Below are 8,303 nucleotides of genomic sequence, written 5' to 3'. Positions count from 1 at the left end.
TCCAGGGGCGCTGGTGGGGGGGGGATGAGGCAGGGGGGGATGAGTCTCCCTCGGGGGCGCTGGTGGGGGGGGGGATGGAGCAGGGGGTGCTGGGTCTCCCTCGGGGGTGCTGGTCGGGGGGGATGGGGCAGGGGATGCTGGGTCTCCCTCAGGGGGACTGGTGGGGGGGATGGGGCAGGAGGTGCTGGGTGTCCTCCAGGGGCGCTGGTTGGGGGTATGGGGCAGGGGGGGATGGGTGTCCTCCAGGGGTGCTGGTGGGGGGGATGGGGTAGGGGGTGCTGGGTCTCCCTTGGGGGCACTGGTGGGGGATGGGGCGGGATGGCGCTGGGTCTCCCCCAGAGGTGCTGGTGGGGGGGCTGGGACGATGGGGCTCCAGCTGCTCCGCGGCAGCCAGAAACCCCTGACCCGGGCCTGGCAAGCCCCTCCCCCCCCCAGCTATGCGAAATGGTATCAGCCGCTTGGGGGAGGCGGGGCCGGACACCCCACGCTGCCACTGCCTGCTCTGCTCAGGCCAGACAGCTGCTGCCCTCACCCTGTACATCCACTATGATAAACCCAGTACAGCTCTCCAGTGGCTCTTCCCCCTTTCCATTGACTCCGCCTTCTCCTACAGGCTCCTCCTTCCTCCCCCATACAATGCCCCCCTTTCTCCCCCATGTCCCCTCCCCTTCCACCTCCCCTCTCCCACTCACCCTTCCACCCCCTAGCCCTGCCCTCCTGAGCCGATTGAGCCCCTTCTCCTTGTTAAAGGGTCCCCGATTCTGTCCACCCCCAAGCTCTGCTCTCTGCCAGGGTCACGGCTGCTTACCCAGAGGGTGGGATCCCTGCCAGACTCTTATCTGCATGGTCTGTATTGCAGCCAGCTCCTATCGGCCCATCCGTGTCTGCAGCAGTTCGTACATTTCCAGTGGGGGGAGCAGGACATGACCAATTGGGGCTGAAGATTCCCCTGTTTGTGAGAGGGTCGGTGAATGTGTCACGGTACCTTTCCCCTGTAGGGGGCGCTGGCTCTGATCCAGCCCTAGGGCTGGGGGATGGGCAGCTCAGGGAGGTGGGAATGAGCCTTTCCCTGCTGGAGGAATTGGGGAAACACGATTTACGGATTTAAACAAATGCGGCTGAACATGTTCAAACCACCTGCAGCCCTGTATGAAGACTAATCTCATGCTTCCGTGCTTCCCCCGCAGGGGTCAGGCAGGAAGAGTTACCCCGATGCCCCATTGGCTCCCTGTATTCTGGGATGTTTTTTCACCTTCCTCTGAAGCATCAGGGATCGTCCACAGCTGGAAACAGGACAGGGTGGGCTGGACCCGCTATGCCCAGCACCCCCCGCCCAGAGACCCCTCCCGCTGACCTCCCACCACAACTGTCCAGCACCCTGCACACCGTACCCCCTGCCCAGCTCCCCCACCCACAGATCCCCTACTGTCCAGCACCCCCTTCACAGTCCCACCATCACAGCTGTACAGCGCCCCATGTTCCGGAGGGAATTCTGCATCAAGTTCTGTGCATCATATTTTAAAATTCTGATTTTTTTTTTTTTTAACAAAAAATGAATGTGGAAGCTCCACCATGGCAGTGGGGAGCACAGGCCACTGAGGTGGGAGAATACGCCTGGGACAGGGACTTGCCAGTGAGGCTGAACCTGACCCTGACACAGCACAAGGGCCAGGCCTGCCACAGAAACACCCTGGGGCCCTGCCCCTTTTGTGCCAGGCGCACCAGCTGTGGGCAGGGAGGCTCAGCCTGGCAGCGAGATCCAAGTGCAGAGGGACTTAGTGTGGGGGGACCCAGATGGGGGTAAGAGGGTTCTGTGGGGGGCAGTCTGGGTGCAGGCAGCTCAGTGGGGGATCTGGATGCACAGGGAGGTGCCACGTGCAGGGGCAATGGGAGTCTGCAGGGGGGACCAAGTGAAAGTGGTTGGAGCTCGGGGTGTGTGTCTAGGTGGTTGGGGCTCATCGGGGTGGTATAGAGGCTGGAGAGGTGGGGCTTGTCAGTGGGAGGGTTCGATGAGCCTGCTTAACAGGGGAGCCCCAGCTGCTGCCAAGGGGATCCACATGCTGGGCCCCCACTTCCCCTAAACCCCTTCTCTTCCCCATCCCATCATAGGTGCTGACTTTGGGTTTTGCCAGTGGGTGCCCCATCCCGGCTCCGCCCTCTCCCCCAGGGCCCCAGCCCCACTCCACCCAGGGCGGGTGCAAGGAAGTTTCACGCCCTAGGTGAAACTTCCATCTTGCGCCACCCCCCCACCCAGCTAACCCCGCCCCCGCGGCAGCTAACCACGCCCACCCCCCCACCAGAAGAGCCCCCCCTGTGGCAGCTATCCCCGTCCGCTGCGGCAGCTAACCCAGCCCGCCACCCTGCCCTACATGGGGAACCCCCCCCCCGCAGCAGCTACCCCCCGAAGCAGCTAACCCCGCCTGGGGATCCCCCCTCCACGGCAGCTAACCCCTCCTGGGAAGCCCCCCCCCCCACGGCAGCTAACCCTGCCCGGGGAGCCCGCCCCAGCTCACCTCCACTCCGCCTCCTCCGCTGAGCACGCCGGTGCCGCTCTAATTCTCCTCCCCTCCCAGGCTTGCGGCACCGATTGGAGGAGAATTAGAGCGGGGACTGTGTGCTCAGCGGAGGAGGCAGAGTGGAGGTGATCTGGGGCGGGGAGCGGTTCCCCTGTGTGGCCCCCATTACTGCGGGCGGCCCTCCCTGCGCCCCCCAACCCCAGCTCACCTCCACTCCACCTCCTCGCCTGAGCGGGCTTTTAGGCACCCTCAACCACCATGTGCCCTAGGCGGCCGCCTAGTTCGCCTAGTGGTTGCATCAGCCCTGAGTCCACCCCACCCCTTCCTGTCCCCGCTCTGCCCCCTCCCGCTAGGCCCCCTCCCCTGAGGGTCTCCCACTCACTCCTTTCTGCCCCCTCCTGCCTTAAGGGCAAGGTGTGTGTGTGTTTGGGGGGGCTCAGCTCCCCCCAACTGGCAATTTTCAGCCTATTTATGCACTTTTCATATTCTACTTATTGACTGTGTCTATCATTGGTATCTTAATGTCATCATTAAAACAGTACTGAACTACATAATGACATTCTCATGAATTACAGTGTATTAAAATCATTACACAGCTCCAAGCTGTCTTCACTAACAGCCCAGTGTAGACATGACGTTCACTCTGCTTCACACCTGCTTGGGGCCTCTTTGGGAGCTGCAGGCCACTGATGGCAGTGGCAAGGTGGCAGCTGCGAGGGACAAGCAGTGGGGAGTCTCTCCCCTCTCCCTGCCCCTTTCCCCCTCTCTTGTTTCTTCTCGAAGTCCTTGCTCCCCTTCCTGATGTTTCCCCCTTCTTGCTTCCCACCCATGTCCCTTTTCCCATCCCCCTCCTGGTGGCTGGGTCTAGTGCCTGGCCCACCCATGCACTCAAAGCGCAGAGGAGGCTCCCCCTCCTTGCAGTAGGAAGGGTGACCTAGTGGTTAAGGCACAGGCCTGGGGGCCAGGTGTTCTGGCTTCATTTCTCTGCTCTGCCACAGACTCCCTGCTTAGCCTTGGGAAAGTCACTTCACCTCTGTGTGCCCTAGATCCCACCTGCCAAATGGGGCTAATGCTGACCCTGCCTCCTAGGCTAAATCCATTCTTGGCTGTGTCATGATGGGGGAAATGAACGTTCCTAGGTTGGTAGATTTGGGCTGAATTTCTCCACAGCCTGAGAGTGAGAGCCAGCTCCACATAGGGGGGAACGGGAGAGAGAGGGGCTCAGGCCAGCTCTGCACAGAGCGGGGTCGTGGCTTTAGCACTGCAGCTTCTGCCACTAGGGCAGCTGGGGGCTTCAGCGCTGCATCTCCTGCCCTGGTTGGGGCTTCTCCCCCAGTGCAGCTCCTGCCGGGGTCGGGGCTTCTCCTCCCCACCCACAGCACAGCTCCTGCTGGGGTCGGAGCTTCCCCCCACCCTCAAGCGCAGCTCCTGCTGGGGTCGGAGCTTCCCCCCCACCCTCAAGCACAGCTCCTGCCGGGGTCAGGGCTTCTCCTCCCCCTAAACTGCCACTGCACCCACCAGCCCCAGGCTAGCTGGGCTCACTTAAGTCACCTGATGGCTGCTGTGGCAGGAGTGGAGCCTGAAACCCTACAGGTGGATGCCATGATGGTCACCAGCCCAAGAGGAGCGGGGCAGTTCCCGGTGATCAGGGGCGGGGCTGGGACAGAGCAGGGGTGGGAAGAGGCGGGGCGGGGGCAGAGCAGGGGTGGGAAGAGACGGGGCAGAGGCAGAGCAGTGGTGGGGGCAGCTTTCGTGGCTGGCTCAGCCAGTCAGGGGATCGGGCTGGCCAGGGCCATTGTAAACCCGGTACTGCCTACTGGGATCATCTCCCACCGAATGATTCCCCTGCTATTGCATTGCTGCACCTCCATCCCTCCTGTTCTCTACTGGAGGCCACAATGGCTTAGCCTCCTGCGCAGTCAAATACTTTGGTCTCACTAAAGTCTTTTGAATTCACAGCGGGGCATCCGGGTGACTACAGGGGCCAGACTGGGTGCTCCAATGGTTCCTTCTGGCCTTAGAAATCATGAAAGGCGAAAGTTGTTGTGATACCCAGATATTGCTGTGACCCCAGGACCCTTGGATGCACAGAATTACAGAGAGGTGCCGAGATCCAAAGGAGCCTCTCTCGTGTGTGTGTGAGAGTCACTTATCTCCAGGGGAGACCATGTCATACCACCACAGTCTGTTAGAAATAGAAAACCTGCCTTATAGAGACAGACTCAAGGAGCTCGACTTATTTAACTTAACAGAGAGAAGGTAAAGGGGAGCCTTGATCACAGTCTATAAGCACCTACCTGGGGAATGAATATTTCATAATGGGCTCTTCAGTCGAGCAGAAAAAGGTCTAAGACGATCCAATGGCTTGAAGTTGATGCTAGACAAATTCAGACAGGAAATAAGGTGTAAATTTTAAGCAGTGAGAGTAAATCACCATTGGGACAGATTCCCAAGGGTGATGCTGGATTCTCCATCACTGACCATTTTGACATCAAGGTTGGATGTTTTTCTAAATGATCTGCTCAAGTAATTATTTTGGGGACATTCTCTGACTTGTGAGGTCAAGATGAAATGATCACAATGGTCCCTCGGAATTGGTGATTTTGCATGGCTAATGAAGAGCTGATGGAGACTTGAGAAGGAAACTAACAGAAGAGGTCAACAGCACTGGAGGGGCTACCTTGGGGTGAAGATCAAAGGTCTGTCTGCTATACTAGGAGGGCAGAGAGACACCCTGGCATCCGTCACCTGGGAAGTAAACACAGTGAATTTGCGTCATGAAGAAGGAATCTCAAACAGGCCTGGTTGAAAACGCTGCAGATAACATTGGGTGAGTTAAGCGTCTCTAGCCAGGAGGAGAACTTGTGAGTTACATTTGGTTTCTAGACAGTGTGTGATGTTGTTTGTTTTACATGTAGCCCATTTGTCCCTGTCTCTCTAGCTGCTATTTACTTGAATTTCTAGTCTTTCTTGAACAAATTTCCTTTTGTTTTATAATTGAATCCAAGTGGTGTGGGTGATACGGGGTGGGGAGCCCAGGTAAAACAGGTGAATTGGGGGCACACCGTTCCTTTGGCTGCCAATAGACTGGGATTTCCATTGGGATCCCATCATCAAGGTTTGACAGTAGTAGGGAGTCAACAACCAGCTGGTACAAGCAAGACCCGCTCTCTCCAGAGGAAGGAGGTAACGGGGTGACACATAGGCCTGGATGAATTTCTTCCTGTGGAGCAGGCTGAACACTTCCAATGAAATCAATTTCCAAAAGGGAAACAACCCCCCCATTGCTTCAGATGCAAGTAAAGGAAATTTCCAGAGGCAGGTATAAATCAGTATGGAGATAACGAGGTTAGTTCAATCAGGGAGGGTGAGGTGCTCTGCTAGCACTTGAGGTGTGAACACCAAGGGAGGAGAAACTGCTTCTGTAGTTGGATAGCCATTCACAGTCTTTGTTTAATCCTGATCTGATGGTGTCAAATTTGCAAATGAACTGGAGCTCAGCAGTTTCTCTTTGGTGTCTGGTCCTGAAGTTTTTTTGCTGTAAGATGGACCAATCTACACGGGAGGTCCACTTCCTAGACACCACAGTACAAATAAGCGATGGCCACGTTAACACCACCCTATTCCGAAAACCCACCGACCGCTATGCCTACCTTCATGCCTCCAGCTTCCACCCCGGACACACCACACGATCCATCGTCTACAGCCAAGCGCTGAGGTACAACCGCATCTGCTCCAACCCCTCAGACAGAGACCAACACCTACAAGATCTTCACCAAGCATTCTCAAAACTACGATACCCACACAAGGAAATAAAGAAACAAATCAACAGAGACAGACGTGTACCCAGAAGCCTCCTGCTACAAGACAGGCCCAAAAAAGAAACCAACAGAACTCCACTCCCCAAGCTCATTTCTCATTTTTCACAGAATCAAATTTCTCCCCAGTTTCCATATTTCTTTTTGGCTCCCCACTGTCATCTCCACAGAGACCCCAACTCCTGGGCCCATCCTGGCTCCCTCCTGCTTTCCTGCATTTGCCTCCATTTTTTACCCATCTAGAGACCCCAAACCAAGGAGAAAACCAAGGAAATTCAACCCCAACAACTTGATGAATGCTGAAAAATATTGATTCCTAATCAGGCTTTACAAATACTTTGGGTTTTGGCAGCAGATTTGACCCCAGAATGATCCCAAAGCACAATTCAGGCTGCAGGCTATAATGAGTGAAGACAGAGAGAAGATATAATGAAATCATCAGCCTTGGTAATGAGATTTGGAGAGAAGCAGGGGAATGGGAAGTGGATGGGCCGGGTTTGTAAGCTGGGAGGAGGGCACTGGGACGCGGTAACCACTGTTTGAAGGGATTGATTTAATCCCATTGATTTCCAGGAGGGAGGCCAATCTGAGATTCAACCCAAGAAGCTTTCGCTCCTGTAGACACCCACAATGTTAATAAAAAACCCAATCTGTGCCTTCAGGCACTTAAATATTTTTTAAAATCCGGGCCAGTGTCCACCACATGTAGAGGAACTATACAAGATTGTGTTTATTTTCTTTCAAACTGATTGTTGTCCGCTGGAAGTGAAAGGAATTGTCTGGCACGGGAAGGAAACTGAATTATTGAAAGGCAGAAGCACCCTCCGTCTGTGTGACTTCGAAACTTTAAAATAAATTGCTTAAAAAAATAGAGACACACAATTAATAGGCTGGGTTAATACAGAAGTACAGTGTTTGAATGACTAACACATAAAGAGCCTCCTATAAGCAAAGAACGAAAGAAAATGTTGATACACCAGTGCCATCTACTGGAGAGTGATGGGAGCAGCAGAGAAGGGAAATCTCAGAGCAGGTGGCAAGGTTCCAACAGGAAAGAAGAGGATTGCCGTCCTCCAGAGAACCCCAAAACAGGGTATATAAACCGGGGCCACCATGGTAGACCTCTGTTAACCGAAGCCACCTATGAAGCTGGATAACCCAGTAGTGTGACCAGACATGCGGACAAGCCATGTGTCCCGCTCTCCCTATCGCAGGGTTAGGTGAGAAGAAGAGGTGAGAATGAATTTTGGGGGGACTGTCTGAGGGAAAATTGGATTTTTTTGGAAAAAGGAAAATATTCACAGAAAGTGTTGGCTTCCCTCAAAAAATGTCACTGTTTCGTCAGAAAACCTGAAAACTTTTGGCTAAAAATAAACCATTCACTTTTCAGTAAATATATTTTGGACAGCTTTTTGCCAAGATTTTTCAGCCTTTGACATCTTTTTCACCAACATTTTTCAGTTTACATTTTTCAATGTAACGTCTAAATTTTCTGTGGAAAAATCAAACAGCATTTTCCAACTAGCTGTAATAAGAAGGACAGGACAGTTAATTAAATCATCGACGTTGCAAATGAGATCTGTGTAAAGCTGGGAACAGGAAGTACAGAAAACTTTGCTTACAAGTATCACAAATAGCTAAGGCTTATCAGGGGTAATGAGAAGAAATGGAAACTGTCAAAGTGCAGCTGTAAGTCTGAGCCACACTTCCACCAAAGCAGGGTGTTAACAATCCAGGAAACTAAATTGCATAGGAATGGTTAATTAAAATGTTTCAAAAGAAAAAAAAAAAAACTTTTACTGACCAGAAAGTACCAACAGCTCAGCCCCCCTCACTGGTCATAGAGACGGTAACTCGTATCTTGTACTCAATCAGGCTGACAGTCACGGTGCTTTTAATTTATAATTTCTAAACCAACAGGAAGCAAAATGTCACTGAATCTTTGACTAGAAGCTAACAGGTTTCTGTA

The sequence above is a fragment of the Emys orbicularis genome, chromosome 12 (genome assembly GCF_028017835.1).
Source record: "Emys orbicularis isolate rEmyOrb1 chromosome 12, rEmyOrb1.hap1, whole genome shotgun sequence".
Taxonomy (NCBI): Eukaryota; Metazoa; Chordata; order Testudines; family Emydidae; genus Emys; species Emys orbicularis.
The sequence above is the reverse complement of the archived record's forward strand: the minus strand, read 5'-3'. Positions refer to the sequence as shown.